The 20199-nt window shown below is 39.7% G+C and overlaps 1 non-coding gene across 1 annotated transcript; it reads left to right on the top strand.

The window, feature by feature from the left end:
* The first annotated feature begins 13275 nt into the window (after positions 1–13275).
* Positions 13276–13416, top strand: LOC120367692 (U4 spliceosomal RNA). The gene has a single exon (XR_005582011.1). It is a non-coding gene; the product is annotated as a U4 spliceosomal RNA (small nuclear RNA).
* The last annotated feature ends 6783 nt before the right edge of the window (positions 13417–20199 follow it).

Raw genomic sequence — 20199 nt, 5'->3', positions numbered from 1 at the left:
TAGGAATGCCCCTCCACATCCTCTCCAGCATCTGTTGTTTCCTGACGTTTTGATGATCACCATTCTGACTGGCGTGAGATGATATCTCATTGCTGAATTCTCCTTCCTACTGGATTCCACAAGGGTTCTGTTCATCATTTATCACCAAGAGCTAGCAAAGGGCCTGAAATAAAGTAATACGTAGCACTTGTCAAATAAACTAATCCATGAAGGTGGGACAGCAGCAGGTATTTGCTTCTTTTCTTCCCGTGCTTTCATTTAGCGTTGGTAGCTGTTGCTCTGTGAGGCAAGTGGAAGTCCTGCCAAGGCCTGAAATGGATTCTGCAGTCTTTCATTGTTTGTCCTCAATTCCCACTCCTGGTGTGAAAGAGGACTTACCACATTTGAAAACATTTCTTAGCCAGCTTAGCTTAGTTACTTGCAATATTTTTCACTGTTCATGGAACATAATGAAACATGTCCTGTTCTGGGAGAAGTGATTTTGTGTCAATAATGAACTAATTTTTGACCTAACTATGTCATTATCTACATCTATTCAGCTGGACAATTTCAATTATTTTTATGGCCTCAGTTTCTCATTTATGAAGTGAGGGATTGAAGTGTATGATCTTAGTGGTTCTGAATAATACGCAGTTCTCAGATAAAATTACCAAGGCTCTCACAGCATATATACTCAAAAATATGTGATGCAAATGCATGGTTTAAAATATATTGTGCATTATGCAAATTAAATCTTATGAATCAATTGTAACAGCAAATGTGATAGTGCAACCAAAATATTACCTGCAAGTCACAACTGGAATTGGCTAAAGCTAAAAAGGAAAGTTATTGACACATAACTGAAAAGTCAGAGTATTTCAAGTTTCTTTTTTATTTTCTTTTAGTATACTTTAAGTTCTGGGATACATGTGCAGAACATGCAGGTTTGTTACATAGGTATACACATGCCATGATGGTTTGCTGCACCCATCAACTCGTCATCTACATTAGGTATTTCTCCTAATGCTATCCATCCCCTAGCCCCCAACCCCAACAGGCCCTGGTGTGTGATGTTCCCCTCCCTATGTCCATGTGTTCTCATGTTCAACTGCCACTTATGACTGAGAGCATGTGGTGTTTGGTTTTCTGTTCTTGTGTTAGTTTGCTGAGAATGATAGTTTCCAGCTTCATCCATGTCCCTGCAAAGGGCATTAACTCACCCTCTTTAATGGCTGCATAGTATTCCATGGTGTATATGTGCCACATTTTCTTTATCCAGTGTATCACTGATGGGCATTTGGGTTGGTTCCAAGTCTTTGTGAATAGTGCTGCAATAAACATATGTGTGCATTTATCTTTATAGTAGAATGATTTATAATCCTTTGGGTATATGCCAAGTAATAGGATTGCTTGGTCAAACGGTATTTCTGGTTCTAGATCCTTGAGGAATTGCCACACTGTCTTCCACAATGGTTGAACTAATTTACACTTCCACTAATAGTGAAAAAGCATTCCTATTTCTCCACATCCTCTCCAGCATCTGTTGTTTTCTGACTTTTTGATAATCACAATTCTAACTGGCATGAGATGGTATTGTATTGTGGTTTTGATTTGCATTTCTCTAACCACTAGTGATGATGAGCTTTTTTACCTATGTTTGTTGGCTGCATAAATGTCTTCTTTTGAGAAGTTGTCTGTATTTTTTGCCCACTTTTTGATGGCGTTGTTTTTTTCTTGTTAATTTGTTTAAGTTCCTTGTAGACTCTGGGGATTAGCCCTTTGTCAGATGGATAGATTGCAAAAATCTTCTCCCATTCTGTAGGTTGCCTGTTTGCTCTGATGGTAACTTGTTTTGCTGTGCAGAAGCTCTTTAGTTTAATTAGATCCCATTTGTCAATTTTGCCTTTTGTTGCCATTGCTTTTGGTTAGTCATGAAGTCTTTGCTCGTGCCTATATCCACAATGGTACTGCCCAGGTTTTCTTCTAGGGTTTTTATGGTTTTAGGTCTTATGTTTAAATCTTTAATCCATCTGGAGTTAATTTCTGTATAAGGTGTAAGGGAGGAGTCCAGTTTCAGTTTTCTGCATATGGCTAGCCATTTTTCCCCAAATCATTTGTTAAATAGGAAATCCTTTTTCCATTGCTTGTTTTTGTCAGGTTTGTCAAAGATCAGATGGTTGTAGATGTTTGGCATAATTTCTGAGGCCTCTGTTCTGTTCCATTGGTCTATATATCTGTTTTGGTACCAGTACCATGCTGTTTTTGTTAATGTAGCCTTGTAGTATAGCTTGAAGTCAGGTAGTGTGATGCCTCCAGCTTTGTTCTTTTTGCTTAAGATTGTCTTGGCCATATGGGCTTTTTTTGGTTTCAGTTGAAATTTAAAATAGTTTTTTCTAATTCTGTGAAGAATTAGAAAAGCAATGGTAGCTTGATGGGGATAACATTGAATCTATAAATTACTTTGGGCAGTATGGACATTTTCATTATATTGATTCTTGCTATCCATGAGCATGGAATGTTTTCCCATTTGTTTGTGTCCTCTCTTATCTCCTTAAGCAGTGGTTTGTAGTTCTCCTTGAAGAGGTCCTTCACATCCCTTGTAAGTTGTATTCCTTGGTATTTTATTCTTTTTGTAGTCATTGTGAATGGGAGTTCACTCATGATTTGGTTCTCCATCTATTATTGGTGTATAGGAATGCATGTGATTTTTGCACATTGATTTTGTAGCCTGAGACTTTGCTGCAGTTCCTCATAAGTTTAAGGAGATTTTGGGCTGAGATGATGAGGGTTTCTAAATATACAATCATGTCATCTGCAAACAGAAACAATTTGACTTTCTCTCTTCTGTTTGAATATCCTTTATTTCTTTCTCTTGCCTGATTGCCCTGCCCAGAACTTCCAATACTATGTTGAATAGGAGTGGTGAGACAGGGCATCCTTGTCTTGTGCCGGTTTTCAAACAGAATGCTTTTGCCCATTCAGTATGATATTGGCTGTGGGTTTGTCATAAATAGCTCTTACTATTTTGAGGTATGTTCCATCAATATCTAGTTTATTGAGAGTTTTTAGCATGAAGGGCTGTTGAATTTTATTGAAGGCCTTTTCTGCATCCATTGAGATAATAATGTGGTTTTTGTCACTAGTTCTATTTATGTGTTGGATTACATTTATTGATTTGCATGTTTTGAACCAGACTTGAGTCCCAGGGATGAAGCCAACTTGATTGCGGTGGATAAGCTTTTTGATGTGTTGCTGGATTCAGTTTGCCAATATTTTATTCAGGGTTTTCATATTGATGTTCATCAGAGATATTAGCCTGAGAGAGAAATTGTTGTTGTTGTTGTTGTTGTTGTTGTGTCTCTGCCAGGTTTTGGTATCAGGATGATGCTGGCCTCATAAAATTAGTTAGGGGGGCTTCCCTCTTTTTCTATTGTTTGGAATAGTTTCAGAAGGAATGGTACCAGCTCCTCCTTGTACCTCTGGTAGAATTTGGCTGTGAATCCACCTGGTCCTGGGCTTTTTTTGGTTGGTAGGCTCTTAATTTCTGCCTCAATTTCAGATCTTGTTATTGGTTTATTCAGGGATTCAACTTCTTGTATCAACTTTCAAAAGTATTTTCATGCATGCTGCAGTTCTGCTCCTCTGATTTTCCTGGTTCTACCCACCTTTTGTGTCTGGGCTGCACACCCAGGCTGCCTTCCTTTCTGGTAGCAAATGGCTGGTGGCAGTTTCAAACCTACCATCCAGTGTCTTACCCAATCATTAAATGAAGTCCTGAACATCACTCTGATTGGAACAAATAGAATAAATTGCCTGTCCCTAAAACAACCAATTTGAGCAGGGCCAGAGTCAGGACAGGGATTACATTTGGGAGCTGTGTATACGTGTCTCAACCCTGAATCTCCTTTCTAAGAAGACCAGTTATTGGATTTAGGGCCAACCCTAACACAAAATGATGTCATCTTGAAATCCTTCCTTTAATTGCACCTTCAAAAATCGTTACTCCAAAAAAGGTCACATTCTGAAGTTCCCAGTGGACATATCTTTTGGAGAGGCACCAAATGAACCTTCTACAGTCTGCCTGCTGTCTACTCCAAATCCATGTCTGCCCCATGAGAAGATGACAGTTACCCAACCCTAACATCCCTGACAGCCTCAACTCATTGGATTATCTAATCTTAGTCTAAAATCTCGTTAAAAATATTATCAGGTCAAAGATACCAAAGCTAATCATCTAAATCAGACAGGTGAAACTTTGAGTATGATCCATCCTAGGGTGAAATTTCTCTCCTCTGGACTTGTGAATCTAACAAACAAGTTATCTGCTCCGAAGATACATTGGTGTGTTTACATCTTCTCCCTTTAAAACTAAGAAGAATTTTGTTATTGCTTTTTATTTTATTTCAAAAAGGAGAAAAACGGGAGGGATAAAGGGGACACTGGAATTAAGCAAAACCTAGCACAGCACATTTGATTAGGTTCAATGACCTGAGAACAATCTTTTGCATCTTGATCTTCCACACCCTAGGCCCACAGCAGCTCCATGGGTGGTCCCTGACCCTGGGCCTGCAGTAGTGTTGTGGCTGGCTTCTGGGTGGAGGTGGTGGCAGCCCAGTCAGTCTCTGCATCCACAGCTCTGTCCTTGGAGTCATTCTTCCTTTTTCTGAAAACGTAGAGCATGCTGGCTATCCAGCAGCTCTACTGGCCTGTTTCCTGCTTGTACAGGTTATAAGTCCCATGACTTTCTCTCATTTTGTCCTGTCTCTGTCCCTTTCAATCAAAGATGGCAGTGTTTCTACTGGTTTAACATTCTCAAAATCCTCAAAGTTCCCTGTGTATATCAAGGGAATCTGTGTCATTAGACATAAGGGCTCTCTGGGATTGTTCCTGGGTAACCCTATCTCTATTTCCGGCTTCTGCTGACATTGGATCCACAATATGTGCCTAATCTTTTCAGCCAAAGGTTTTCTGGGCACCCCCTTGGTGATCCTTCCAGAACATCCTTTCTCTGTCCACAGTGAATTTCCTCATTACGGTATCCTTTGCTATCCAATAAGGCTCAGAACTTCCTAAGTCATCAGCTCTGATTTTTTTTTTTTTTTTTGCTCCAACATTCTCTCCTCAAATTACCTCTCTTCTCTTATATTTTACCATAATGATTAAGAAGAAACCAGGCCTTACTTTCTTCATGTTCCTTGAAATACCTTCTGCTAAATAGCCAACTTCATTGCTTACAAATTGTCCTTTGCACTCAACTTCAGAATACAACTCAGGCAAGTTTCTGCACTCTACAAGGATTTCCTTTCCTCACATTTCCAATAACACTTTCCTCATTTCTATCTGAGATCTCTGCTGAGGTTTCCACCTCAGCAGAATCACCTTAATGCTATCGTTTCATTTTTCCTCATTCCTAGTGGAAGGCAATGGTAAATTTTTTAGAAGTTCATGCAAATAAGGTAATAATTATTATTTTCATAACTAGTTCATGGAAACCCAGGCTAAGATTCTCTGCCCTGCAGGTTTGTTCTACTTTGCAGGTTTGAAGACAGGCCACTGCCACGTCCATGTTCTATAGCAGACAGAAAAGGAAAGTCCAGAGTAGAGACCTCTGTGGTGGAGGTGCACACACACACATGCATGCAAACATATGCACACACATATATTCATACATGTCTGCACAGACATGCACACTGCACATGCATACACAAGCACACAGGCACAAACACATCCACAAATGCACACACGTGCACACACATGTGCACAATCACAAAGGTGCAGACATACACACACAATCACACATGCACACACACACACGCAAACACACATACATTCCCTTCACTCCATTCAATTGGCCTGAAGCCTGTTGTGAAGATGGAAGGGAATAGAGGAATATGGTCAATATGGGTGGCCACATTCCTAGCTAAAACTTAGAAGGAAGGTTCAGTTACTTTGAAAATGAGAGGAGACTAGATACTAGTATCATCAGCATTTTCTATGGCAACATCCCACCAACCTCATATTCAAGTCTGGTGTCCTTGGATCATTGCCTCCCACTGGATCTTGGTCAGAGCCACAAGCTCAGCACCTCCACGCTCCTCTTTACCTAACTTGGAAAGAAGGGATGAGTCTCAGTCACCTCCTTGCAAGTTCCCCTGGCTTCTTATTCACCTTGCCCTGCCTCTCCATGAAACCAATACTCTAGAGAAATTCAGCTTTTCCTAAGACAGTCACACACACACTCACCTAGAACCAGAAGATTGCAGCATCGTCTTTGTTCAGGGCCTAGGCATCTGCTAGTCTAACATTTCAATAACCAAGAGAATCACTGGAATGACTTAGAGGATCAAAGATAACTGTGCTCTCATGTGAACATCCATCCCTGCCCACCCAGAAGGGCAGCCAACAGCTTCTTGATTATGGGTGCCTTATGCCACTTATTACTCCATTAAACTAAAATAGGGTTCCTGGGGCAAGGGAAAAACAGGTGGATGGAGAGATGTGAAGGTTGGTTTTGTAGGTGTTGCATTTTAGGTCCCCATGGGACTGTTGAAGGGAGAATTTTAGGAGGTAGCAGAATATTCTCTGTGGATCTCTAATGAGAGGTCTGCACTGAAGATAGAAATGCTAGAACCATCAGGCCAGAGCTAATCACAGAAGGTCTGAGAGAGAAAAGGATGCTCCTAGGAGCATGTGAGACAAAAAGCAAAGACTGAAGGACTGAGATCTGAGAAGTATCAATACCAAAAATGGTATCAGAAGAGATGACTGCTGGGAAACTGCATGAATGTAGCCAGAGAAATATAGGTCACGTAAGATAAGGGCTGAATGTGTTTAAGGTGTACACTGGCAACTTTGAAGAGACAAACTTCAGTGAGAGAAAGTGCAGGGTTTGGGAACTGAAAGGCAGGGAAGCAATGGGATCTAATGCTTGTGAAGCTCTCTTTCAGGAGTTGTATTTCTAAAAACCATGGTCCTTCATAGGAGAGGTAGCCTGAAAGGTGTGGGGATGTCTGCAAGTGTCACAATGCGGGTGGCTGTCACCATTATTCAGTAGAGCATGTCAAGGGATCGGAATGTCCCAGTGAGTGGGGCAGCCACGGCTGCCATGCAGAGCCATCCTCCACCTGCACAGCCTGCCAGGGTCCTGCTGGGGACTCACAGACTCTCAGATACTAATCCATTCCTCTGAGCCTCCACAGCTTAAATAAATCACACAATTTTGCCTTTTTTTTTTTTTTTTTTTTTTTTTTTTGAGGCAGAGTCTTACTCTGTTGCCAGACTGGAGTGCAGTGGAGCAATCTTGGCTCATTGTAACCTCTGCCTCCAGGTTCAAGTGATTCTCTTGCCTCAGCCTCCCAACTAGCTGGGATGACAGGCGTATGCCACCACATTCAGCTAATTTTTGTATTTTTAGTAGAGACAGTGTTTCACCATGTTGACCAGGATGGTCTCGATCTCTTGGCCTCGTGATCCACTCGCCTCAGCCTCCCAAAGTGCTGAGATTATAGACATGAGCCACCACACCCAGTCAATTTTGCATAATTTTAATATACACTAAATTTTTATAGAAATTTAATTAAGGTTGAAATTAAGAGAAGACGGTAGTTTAAGTTCAGAAATTTACCCTACACTCTCCATATTTCAGGAAAATCATCACAAAGAGCAATGTTCTTGTGGCATTTAAGCATCCCACTAGAACTCACCTCTATTGAATTGCTATGTATTTGAATGTAACTGTCATCTTCACAGTTATTTTATACATAATGGATGTGCATCTGGGTGTGTCAAGTATTTAAATACTAAAATCCTATCTTAAATTATCTTCCTTTTGTTTCTCCTTTACGTTACCATTAGGGTAGTATGTTGACTTTCAAACATTATTTGTGTGACTATATAACATTATCAGTAGATTTTCTATCAAGATCATGAAGCGGGGATGTTGGGCCCGCTAGCATTGAAAGCCCTGTTCTGATTTCACAACTCTCCAAGCCAAAACCCCATCCTGAGAACTATTGTAGGTAAAACTGATGAGCTCCAGATGTCGTGAGAGCAGGGCAGAGCCATCAGCCTGCTCTCTTCCTGGAATTGCATTTGGATTTCAAACTCTAACCAGTGCCTGTAAGCAGCTTAACTGGTGTCTTGCAGGCAGGGCTAAGAAGAGTTTGGACAGTTTGACTCATGCACAACAAAGATCGGAACATGTTGGTTTGCAAGGAAAGCAAAAGAACAAAGTAGAGGAGAGACACAGAAATGAGAAGTTTGCCACCATGGGTCACAGTGAGCCTGTGGCATGGTCCCCTGGGAGGCCCCGCTCCCCCTCTGCCTTCCCTTAGATGCCCCAGATCTGTACAACAGCCGTTGGTGCTGCGATCTGCCAGCTCAGAGGGGTTTTGTTAACTGCAACCAAAAAGACTTGCTTAAGTATTTTAATTTCCACTTTGTAGCAAGTGTTAATTAATAGTTGTTAGATGATTTAATGTAAAAAACAAATAAAGTAATGACTTTAGGTGAATTTTTAAAATTTCATTAAAAGTATGACTATTATTTCTTCCAACTAATTGTCTACATCTGTGTTTATTTTTATTATTTCATTCCAATTTCATCCCTTTCCCCACCAAAAAAAGGAGACAATTTGTCTTTCACTCTTAGAATTACCTCGTCCAAAGTATTTGTTTTAAATGAAAAGACTTGATTTGTGGGGTGTAGGGATATGGGGGAGAGTGTGTGTGTAAGAGAAAGAGAGGTGAAGATAAGGTCCTTTTCCATATAACTTGCTAAGCAAAAATAGATGCAGTCCTTTAAAAAAAAAATGTTATCTTCTAATGCTAAAATAGCTAATTCTTATTTAAAGATTTAGCTGTAAGTCTTTTTAAAAAGTTACAATCTTTTAAAGATACAAGAAGTGCTAAGGGATTCTCCACTTTTATTAGACTGTTGGATTGGGTATTAAAATTGATAAATATGTCTTTGAAAGTTGTTTATAATTGAAATAAGTTCATGCATTGTTAAACTCAATTCTTGAAATATTCTGTTTCTAAGCAAATTAACCACATAGCCATTTTGCTGTAGTTTCATGTTTTAAATTTTGCATACATTTCATGTCACGTTTCTTAATTTTTAGATATTTACATATCTGAGCCTATGTTATCCATGTACAAATTTGATGGGAAAGCAACGAAGACACTGATCTTTTATCCTATTCAATTTTTCCTTCATAGCCAGATTTCTGCACTAGTTTTATTTTACCTGAATTTGATCAGATGTTTTAAATCATCCAAATTCCTAGTGCTAGAAAAAAATCTAGGCTTTTGTAGTTTATGTTGCTGTTAAATGAGAAGAAGAACAGACACACAGATACATGTTCACTAATCATAGGAGTGATTTCCTTTCTAGTGTTCAGTAAAGGATCAGGTCCTAAGGCAATATCAGACTTCGACCTGCCCATCTGGTGAAAGAGTGAAGAATGTCTAACATACAGGTGTTCTTGAAACTAGGCTACTGGCTTCATTTTTTCCACTGGAGGCCTAATTATTTGAGGACTCTGCAGGAAAAGTTCAGTTTGAGTTGGCTTGTTCAATACAAAAACATTTTTCTCCTGCTAAAGCACACATACTCGCTCACAGCAGTGTATATGGAACTTATAGATGTTTATTTTTACCTTTTCTTTTCCCTTTCTTTCTTACTCTCACCACCTAAGTTCAAGGTCTGTAGACTATGTACTTATGAAGGAGGGGCACCAAGACGGGAGGGAGGGATTCCTGCTGACAGGAACCATGGAGAGTGCATCCCTACCTAATCCTGCAGGAAAGTGGCCACAGCTCAGGGAGGTCTCCCGTGTTGATCTACAGAGTAGGCCGTGCAAAATAGCATCTTTCATCACAGAGTGACTGAGTTTTAACAAAGCAGTAAGGCTAAGCCTCCTGGGCCCATCCGCCAGAATGAGGATGTTGCATTGTTAAGAAATCACTCACTTTAAAAATAGTATTTGTTGAAACTGTGCTTCACATGTAATCAAGAGTGACATTTGACACCTTAGTGCAGCTTCTCAAATGTTATCTATTATGACTTGGAAGGGTAACAATAAACAAAAAACAACACAACAAATGAATACAACAAGAAGCAAATCATACTTCCCTTTGGTTTCAGAATCTAAAATGACTGCTTGAACATTTGCATTTGCCTAGTTTAGGGATATGTCTTTCTCTCAGGATTTTCAGGGTGCAAAGAGGAATGAGCATATACAGAGTCTGCCTTTTCTGAAGAAGGTTTCCCAGTAGGCTGGAAACAGAAGGATTTTCTGGCTTGGTAAAAAGCATTGAACCCTCTGCTTCTGTGTCCAGGACAATGTCGGTCGAGAGCATGACTCTCTGTGCTGGAACTAACCTTGTCCATCTTCCCACAGGTCAGTATTCTCTTCCTCAAAATAAAGGAAATGATCAACTTCTTGAAACATGCATGATTTTAACTTGGTTTTCTTTATGAATATGATAATATCAGTATTTTCGAAACTGCTTGTTAGAAGTACAGTGTTGCGCAGCTTAGATTTGGGTATTATATCAGACCTCTGTGTTCAAGTCCTCCTGTGGAGTGGACCCGTCACATTGGAACACACAGAAGTGGGGATTGGAGTATCTTACAGCTTCCCCAGGGGTTCCAGTGGGCTGGAAGTGCAGGTCCTACCTCTTTCCACCAGGGGCAGAAGAAATGTGTTGAAAAACAGTGATGGCCGGATGATGCGTCATGTTCTCAAGTTTCGTTTCTAGATTCTATCATCTATGTCAATTCTTCATCTATTATTTTTACTCGCTGTAGATTTTTAATGAGATGTAGAGAAAAATGCAAGCTGAAAGGAATCAACACTTTACTTCAAAAGAATAAAGACATAATTGCCAGTGGTCGGTAGTACGTCTATATGGAACAGCTGAAGGCGTTGCTCATCTCGTGCTTTTGAGATGCATGCATTATAAGCCTAACCCTGCAAACCAGAGATGCAGAGCTGACTTAAAAAGCTGCTGTTTTGTCCTAAGAAAATCCCTTAATACAGTATCTGTTTTTGATAATAGTTTGGCTAAGCTTCTGACATTACCACCACTTGCTTCCCCAGGTTTCTAAACCATACTGACTCAAGGAAAAGAAGTCTTTGGATAGAGATAACATGTGATTGAAAATCTGATGACATTTTGCATAGTCAGAAAGACTTTTCCTGCTTAGAAAATGTTTTCTGTATAACACAGATGTGTTTTTCAATGCCTTGGAATTTCCTCTTTAGAAAATATGTTGAGTCAACCAAATTTTTGAAGAAAATAATTGTATCCTGAATTTAGCTCTGCTGAAAGAGCATGCAAGAGTCGCAATCATGTCCTTTGTAAACGTGTTTTAAAGTTTTCCCAGAGTTTATCACATGTGGATGAAATGAAGGAACGGGGTTCTCAGGGTTAATGGAGACTTTGATTCAAAAAATAATGAGAAAGTGCATAAAGGTAAAAATAAAATACATATATGCCAACATGTACATTATCACTAATCCTCAGAATGTAAAGACCTCAATTTTTTTATATTCAAAATCCCTATTGCCCCTTATTTGGAAGATTCCTAGTAAAATAAAGATTGGGAATGGGTAAATGTGTGAATATGGTAGAAAGGTCTCTTTATCTGTTTCCAATTTGCAGGGAGTATTGAAAACAAAGCCACAATAAACTTTTTTTTTTCCAAAGTAACTATACCATTGGTATTTCTATCAGCAACAGAGGAGAGTTCTGTTTGGTCAGCATTTTTGCCAAGTCTTTTTATTATTTTGATTATTCTAGTAGAGGCATAGTAGTATTTTATAGTGGTTTAATTTGAATTTTTGTAATAATTAAGAATATTGAGTATCTTTTCATGTTTATTTTCTAATCATGTATCTTACTTGGTGAAATGTCTTTATCAAATATTTTGCCCAATTTTTTATTGCTTTCTTTCTTCGCTATTGAATTTTGAAAGTGTGTTATATATTTTGAATGTCACTTATTTATTAAACTTATGTTTTATTAGCATGTTCTCATAGTGTATGGCTTGTCTTTTTTTGTTTTTTGTTTTTTGTTTTTTTGAGATGGGAGTCTTGCTCTGTTGCCCAGGCTGGAATGCAATGGCATGGTCTTGGCTCACCCCAATCTCTGCCTCCCGGGTTCAAGCAGTTCTCCTGCCTCAGCCTCCTGAGGAGGTGGGATTACAGGCACGTATCACCACACTTGGCTAATTTTTGTATTTTTAGTAGCGACAGGGTTTCACTATGTTGGCCAGGATGGTCTTGAACTCCTGACCTCCTGATCCACCCACCTCGGCCCCCCAAGTCTTTTTATTTTCTTAACAAGATCTTTCAAAAGGTAGGATTTCTTAATTTCAATTAATTATATTTGATCTTTTCTTTCACAGACAGTGTTAATAGTCTTATATCTAAGAACTCTTTGCTGAACTTATGATCCAGTTTACTTCTAGAAATTTTATATGTCAAAACCACTATGAGATATCATCTCAGGCAGGTCAGAATGGCAATTAAAAAGTCAAGAAACAATAGATGCTGATGAGGCTGTGGAGAAATAGGAAAGCTTTTACACTGTTGGTGGGAATATAAATTAGTTCAACAATTGTGGAAGACAGTGTGGTGATTCCTCAAGGATCTAGAACCAGAAATACCATTTGACCCAGCAATCCCATTACTGGGTATATACCTAAAGTAATATAAATCATTCTACTATAAAGACACATGCATGTGGATGTTTACTGTAGCACTATTTTCAATAGCAAAGACATGGAACCAACCCAAAGCCCATTAATGATAGACTGGATAAAGAAAATGTGGTTAAAAATGTGCCACGGAATACTATTTAGCCACAGAAAAGAATGAGATCTTATCCTTTGCAGGAACATGGATGACACTGGAAACTGTTGTCCTCAGCAAACTAACACAGGAACAGAAAACCAAACACTGCATGTGCTCACTCATAAATAGGAGTTGAACAATGAGAACCCATGGACACAGGAAGGGGAACACCACACACTGGGGCCTGTTGGAGGATAGGGAGTAAGGGGAGAGAACCTAGAGGAGGAGTCAATAGGTGCAGCAAATCACCATGGCACATGTATACCTATGTAACAAACCTGCATGTTCTGCACATGTATCCTGGAACTTAAAGTAAAATATTTAAAAAAAAAAAAAAAAACTTTGTCAGGGAGCGGTGGCTCACACCTGTAATCCTAGCACTTTGGGAGGCTAAGGCGGGTGGATCATGAGGCCAGGAATTCGAGACCAGCCTGAGTTTTGCGCAGTGGCAGTATTGTAGACAATGAGGTTTAACAGAGGCGGGTTTATTGCTAATTGAAAACTTTTCCCAATTCCCTGCCAGGAAAACTTGAAATACAGTTGGCATTGGCAATTTTTGGCAGTCTCTATGGAGACTGAATTATAAAAATACATACATACATGCATGCATACATACATACATACATACATGCATGCATACATACATACATACATACATACATACCAGCCTCGCCAACATGATGAAAACCCATCTCTACTAAAAATACAAAAAGTTAGTTGGCCATGGTGGTGAGTGCCTGTAATCTCAGCTACTCGGGAGGCTGAGGCAGGAGAATAGCTTGAAACTGGAAAGCAGAGGTTGCAGTGAGCCGAGATCATGCCACTGCACTCCAGCCTGGGAGAGAGAGAAACTCCATCTTAAAAATATATAATTAATAAATAAATTTTTAAAAAGAAACTTTATAGGTCATACTACTTAAGTCTATAATCTATTTTAATTTTTGTATACAGTGCAAGATATGGGTCAAAGTGCAATTTGTATGTATATGAATGTCCCAGCATCAATGACTAGAAATACTTCTCTTTCTCAGTTGAATTGCTTTGCAAAACTTTGCAGAAAACCAATTGATAATAACTAGCAGGACTATTTCTGGACTCTCTTTTCAGTTCCATTAGTTCAGGTTTCTATCCTTTTGCTGATGCCACACTGACTTAACTACCACAGCTTTACAGTGAGCCTTGAGCCAAGTAGCGTGATCCTTCCAAGTATGTTCTCTCTTTTTCAGTGTGGTTTGGGTTATTTCTTTGAATTTTTACTAAATTTTAGAAGTATTATGTCAGTTCTTATTTTAAAAATCGTGTGTGATGTTGACTCAAATTGCATTAATTCTATAAATTAATTTGGGGAGAAGTAACAATATCACTTCTGAGTCTTCCAGTTCATGATGGGAAGATGAACATCAAGTTCATCTTTGTCTTTTTAGTTGGTCTTTAATCAGTGTTTCTTTCATAAGTGGTTTTTTTTTTAAATTTTTTGACATACAGATCATTTAGAGTTTTTACATTTATAGAAATTTCAATTTCAAATTGTTTATTAATAGCGTATTAACATGAAACTGTTATTTATTTATTCATTTATTTATTTGTGATGGGGGGTCTCACTCTGTCACCCAGACTGGAGTAGAGGGGCACAATCATAGCTCACTGCAGCCTCAAATTTGGAAGCTCAAGTAATCCTCCCACCTCAGTCTTTTAAGTAACTTGGATCACAGGCACACATCACCATGTCCAGCTAGTTTTTGTTTTTTGTTTTTTGGTTTGTTTTTTTTTTTTAATTTTTTTGTAGAGACAGGGTCTTGCTATGTTGGGCAGGGTTTTCTGAAATTCCTGGCTTCAAGGGATCCTCTTCCCTCTCCCTCCCAAAGTACTGGGATTACAGAGGAGCCACCATACCTGGCCTGATTTTTAAATATTGTTTTGCTAATATCATGTTTCAGCTCCAATAGCATACTATGGATTCGTTTGTATTTTCTTACGCAATTACACTATCTGTAAAGAGAAACAGTTATTTTTTATTTACAGCCTATGTACTTTCATTTTTCTTCCTACTTATTAAACTACTTACAATTACCGATAAAAATAGCAACAGGGGACATCCTTGTCTTGTTCCTGATTTTAGAAAGAAACCATTCAATTTCTTACTAATAAACATGACTTTAATTGTAGATATTTTGTGGGTCTTTTTTTGTTTGGTTGGTTTTTTTTTTTTTTTTTCTTTTTTTGAGCTGGGGACATTTTATTGTATTGAATGAATAAATATTATTACAGGGTTCTATTTGCATCTCAAAAGAAGATCATTAGCTTTTCCTTCTTTAGTCTGTTAATATAGTTTATTAACATTGATTAATTTTTGAATATCAAACCAACCTTTCATTTTCAGAATAAACCCTACATGGTCATGACATTATGCCATTTTTACATGCTGCTGGGTTCACTTTGCAAACATTTTTAGAATAATTCACATCCTTTCTCATCCAGTGCCATTGTCTTCTGCCTGAAATATTTGTAATGCCACATTAGTCATTTCCTTCAATCTTATCCCCACTTCAATCCACTTGAGTCCTGGCACCATCCATCCAAAGTAGAATATCAATCATGGCTCTTTCTTAGCTTTCTAAAGACCCCTTTCATCTCTTAAGTGTATAAATTCCTCAGCATATTAAAAATGGAACTCTAGCAAAAGCCTGCAGCTTCATCTCTTCTCTCCTTTTCCTGAAATATTGTGGTCTAAAAGGCCAAATTTCTTGTATTTCTGTGACTCTACTGTATTGCTCACACTATGTCTTTTCCTGGAATTTTTTTACCATATTTATTATGAAGACATCTTTTCATCATATTTTATGTGATCCACTCAGGCAACCTCTCATTCTCCAAGAAAAGGTTATTTTCCTCTTTCATGTGTACTATCATAGGTAGTTCAGATACCTAGTATATATGGGTATACATTCATATGCAAATATGTGAAAATGAATTATCTAAAGGTAGCCTTCCTTATAAGACTAAGTTCCTAGAGAACAATTAAGGTGGTATTTTATTTATTTATTTATTTATTTATTTATTTATTTATTATTTTTTTGAGACAGAGTCTCCTTCTGTTTCCCAGGCTGGAGAGCAATGGTGCGATCTTGGCTCACTACAACCTTCATTTCCTGGGTTCAAGCAATTCTGCTGCCTCAGCCTCCCGAATAGCTGGGATTATAGGCATGCACCACCATGCCTAGATAATTTTTGTATTTTTAGTAGAGACGGGGTTTCGCCACATTGGCCAGGCTGGTCTTTAACTCCTGTCCTCAGGTGATCCACCAGCCTCTGCCTCCCAAAGTGGTGGTATATTTATATCCCTTGCTTCTAGCCCAGTGTCTGCCCCATAATAAGCACCTGATGATGGTTGTTAAATAGCATTGACATGGGTGGATTCTTGAGGAAGGATGTGACCGTGATTTGTGTCTCATTAGCCAGCATCCTTAAAACTTTGCTGGGAACTGGCTGGAGCCCAGAGTGAGTAGAAGTCAGATAATCCTCTTCTGCAGTTCTACCTTCACTGTCCATAATGCCCTTCAGACTCACGGACTATCTCAAACTTAAAATGAATGCGGAGAGTTCTTTACTACAAATAAATCTATGTACAGACACAACAACTTTTTAATTCCAAAAGGCTCATAGAACTGTTGGTTCTATCCCTTTCCCAATGTGTATAGAGGCTTTCCACTGTGAGTTGCACAGCAAAATTACAGCAGTGTCCAATAAGACCCAGTGATCCTGGAAAGAATGGAAGACAGGATGAGCAGACAGACGTAGAAACCTGAAAGACGAAGGCTTGGGACAGAGCCAGGGTGTCTTCTTTCCACCTTTACTGGAGATCCTTGGTTAGGAGACTACAGGACAAAAACTCCTGGGCTGTTCTCTGTCAGCGCTGGGGCTTGAGAGCAACATCATGGGTTGTTTACTGTTCCTCCACAGGTATCATTCACAAATGGCCAGAGTCTTAATGATACTGTTTGGAGCAGAGAATTAATAGGGACAAAGCTCTAACTCCTTGAGGAAGCTACAGTTTTCTGGTGAGGAATGTGTAAGGGTTGCTGCATGACAACTCTGCAAGCAGACAACCCAGTTGTTAGTTCCTGAGGACAGAGGCCAGTCCTCTACCTCTCCTTAAAGAGCCATTCCTCTCTGCTTCTCTACCCAAGAGCTGATGACATCCCAGCTCTTCTTTGTGCCAAGTTTTTCTTCTCTTAGTGAATCCTTCCCCTCAGCACATAAACACACTCCAATGCCTGTTAACAAACAGGCAACAAAGGAAAACTAAAATAATAAGAGCAAAAGAAGTCTAAACCCTAAACAAAAGAAAGTATCGTCAGTTTGACCACATCTGGCTTTCATCCAGCCTCTCCATTCACAGCCAAATTCTGTAGAGAAGAGTGTACGGCCTATACATCCTGCCTCCTCACTTTTCATTCTCTCTCTAATCTTACGTGATAAATCCTCTATTCACGTGTGTCACACTGAAGCTGTTTGTGTAAAAGTCACCAATGATCTTGTCACTGCCTCACCTTTCCCTCCCTTAAGCAATTTTTCAGGTGAATGTCTGCGATGCCACCATATAAAAATTGGAATACCTTTAGCTTTAAGTTTTAAAAAAATGGGTAAAAATGAAAGAATCTATAAGGAAATTTTATTATCTCAGATAAATTAGCCACACTTGGCAAAAGAGCTCTCAATATCTGGAGTCTCCAAGATTAGTTCATCATCAGGGCTTGCATTGTCAGGACACAACTGCTGCCTTTTTCATTGTGACCATGTTCAGATGTTATTTTGATTTAGGGGCTTGAGCCACTTGAGTTTTCATGTGTGTGGGGGCGGGGCATAGGAAATTGGGAGAAAAAAGAGAGAAGGAGAACGGGAGAATAATAGAGAGAAATAGAGACAGAGAGTGCTGTGTGCATGTGTGCATGTGTGTGACATGTGACTGTGTGAGAGTGCCTTTGGCAAGATCAAAACCAGACATACCACCATCCACTAAATGCAGGGAAATTGTTTATTCCCAGGCTTTGAGCCTAAAAACATTTTCTAGGAATTCTTTGGCAGTCCCTTATCCCAGCATAAATTGTTCACAGCCTTGAGGGAAAAGATTCCCCTTAGCTTATGAGTTCCAAAGTAGAGAAAGTCCTATTTGGACTTAGGAGCCATTTCTCCCTCTAAACGATTCAATCCCATAAGGAAGAGGACCACAGGACAGGCTTAAGCTCATCATGACTGTCCTGATCCACAGGGAAAAGGGTGGCCAGGTTCTGCCAGTGTGGATGGAGGAACAATGCTTGTTGGGTGGACCACCAGTAATGCCTACCAAACTCCTTCCACTGGGTTCTCCTTTCCTAGTTCCATGGTCCAAGCTTTGTGGTCTCAGCTTCTGCCCTTCTGTCAATGTTCCTGTTAGTGGAGATGTTCATGACCCTCTCCCGTCACTTCTTCCTCCCCACTCCACGCACAACTTTGGGCCTGTCCACCACCCAAATGCACTTGACCTGGACATCCATTTATCTAGGAGAGCTATCTCACTTGTGTTCAAATGGTATTCTCTCCAACAGATAAGAGAGAAAAACTGAACTAATCGCACACACTGATACACACGCAGATGCACTCATACTCAAACACACACTCATACACAGATACACACAGAAATACACACAGACACACACACGCATGCACAAATATACACACAGACACCCTCAGACACACAGAGATACATACAAACCCATGGACACACACATAATGACGCAGATGCACAGACTCGTTCCAAATCTTTCCTCTTGCCTAGCACTTTTATGATTAGGGAATCAAATCATAACCCACTCAATTACCAAAGCCAGGAACCAGTGAATATTCCTGGCTGTTACTCCTCTTTCGAGCCCCACAGTTGCTGCAAGGAGTCGTATCCTGCTGATGGCTCCTCTATCACATGTCTCACCAGCTTCTTCTTTTCTGCACACTCTGAGGTTGTTTGGTGCAAGCCTGTACAGCCGCGCATGGGTGCTGCCTATCACCCCAGCTGTACCCTTGTTCTCTCCACCTGCACCCAGAGAGAGGCTTTGCAGCTGGGGAGCAAATGTGGTGGGATTTCCATCCTTTCCAACACACTCACATTCATGTTATGGCCCAGAATGTGGTCTCTTCTCTCTTAGTGAATGTTCCAAGTGCCCCTGAGCAGAATGTGTATTTGCTTTGACTGAGTATGGTCAGTGATGTTCTGGGAAGGGTAAAGTTGTCTGGCTCTTATCTTTTCACAGATTGTCTGTGCACTCATTCTATCAGTTACTGTGTTGAAATCTCCAGCTCGAATTGCAGACTTACTTCCTCTTTTCAGTTCTGTCAGCTTTTGATTGCTATATTTTGAAACTCCAATATTAAGCCCACAGTCATTTAGGATTAATATAGAAATCACCCTGTAAATAAGAATTTTATCTTAAAATTAATATCACTTTGTCATCTCAAGAAGATGTGAAGTCTGTGAGAGCAGGTACTGTGTATTTTATGTCTGTATTCTTCCTGTTTCACACTGCAACCATAATTGATGATGAATAAATAATATTCCCTCTTGAAGCTCTGGTCCCTGTCTCCAGGGCACTGCTATGGAAAGAAACAGCAAATTCCCGCCTTCTGAACACTCCCCTACACCAACAAACATACTGCATTGGGAAAGCAGCAGTGATGAAGGGGCTGGGCCTGCAGTGGAAAGGTAACACATACTTTCTGTCCTTGGGAGCTTGCAGCACAGGCAGGCGGGCCATGGCACAGGCAGCATAGCGTTGTTCTGTGCCAGGTGGACCCAGGAGTCGGTCCTCCCTGTCACTTAGGAGACTGGAAGCCTGGAAAAATTACTGAACTTCTCTGTGCCTCAGTTTATTCATCATGAAAGGTTAAAAAGAATATCCCACTTGTAGGGTGGAAGTGGGGCTTGCTTGAATTAAAACAGTTGGGTTCTAAGTATTTTGCATAGTTGTTATTATTAAATTGCATCGAAAGAGTTGCCTCATTATTTTAATATGCCTTTCTCATAGGCAGTACGGTCGGCCAGATCTAGCATTTGTATTTACAACTGAATCTTTCTTCTGCCCTTTGAGACTTCCCAGGAGTTGCTTTGATACTGCTGGGACTCACACATCTCCAGATGTATCACTGATGATTCTGCAAACATCTGATATGCTTAACTCCTATGGGATATTGATTCTTCTCTAGTTCATTTCATTGCTCCTACTGTACTTGCTGTGTAAAGTTAGCACTGTACGAGTTGCATACATAAGCCAGATATCACTGACTTCTTCCTTCTTCCTTTCTTCTTTTTTTCTTACTTTTTCTTTTTC

Source organism: Saimiri boliviensis, chromosome 8 (genome assembly GCF_048565385.1).
Source record: "Saimiri boliviensis isolate mSaiBol1 chromosome 8, mSaiBol1.pri, whole genome shotgun sequence".
NCBI lineage: Eukaryota > Metazoa > Chordata > Mammalia > Primates > Cebidae > Saimiri > Saimiri boliviensis.
The sequence above is the reverse complement of the archived record's forward strand: the minus strand, read 5'-3'. Positions and strand labels throughout refer to the sequence as shown.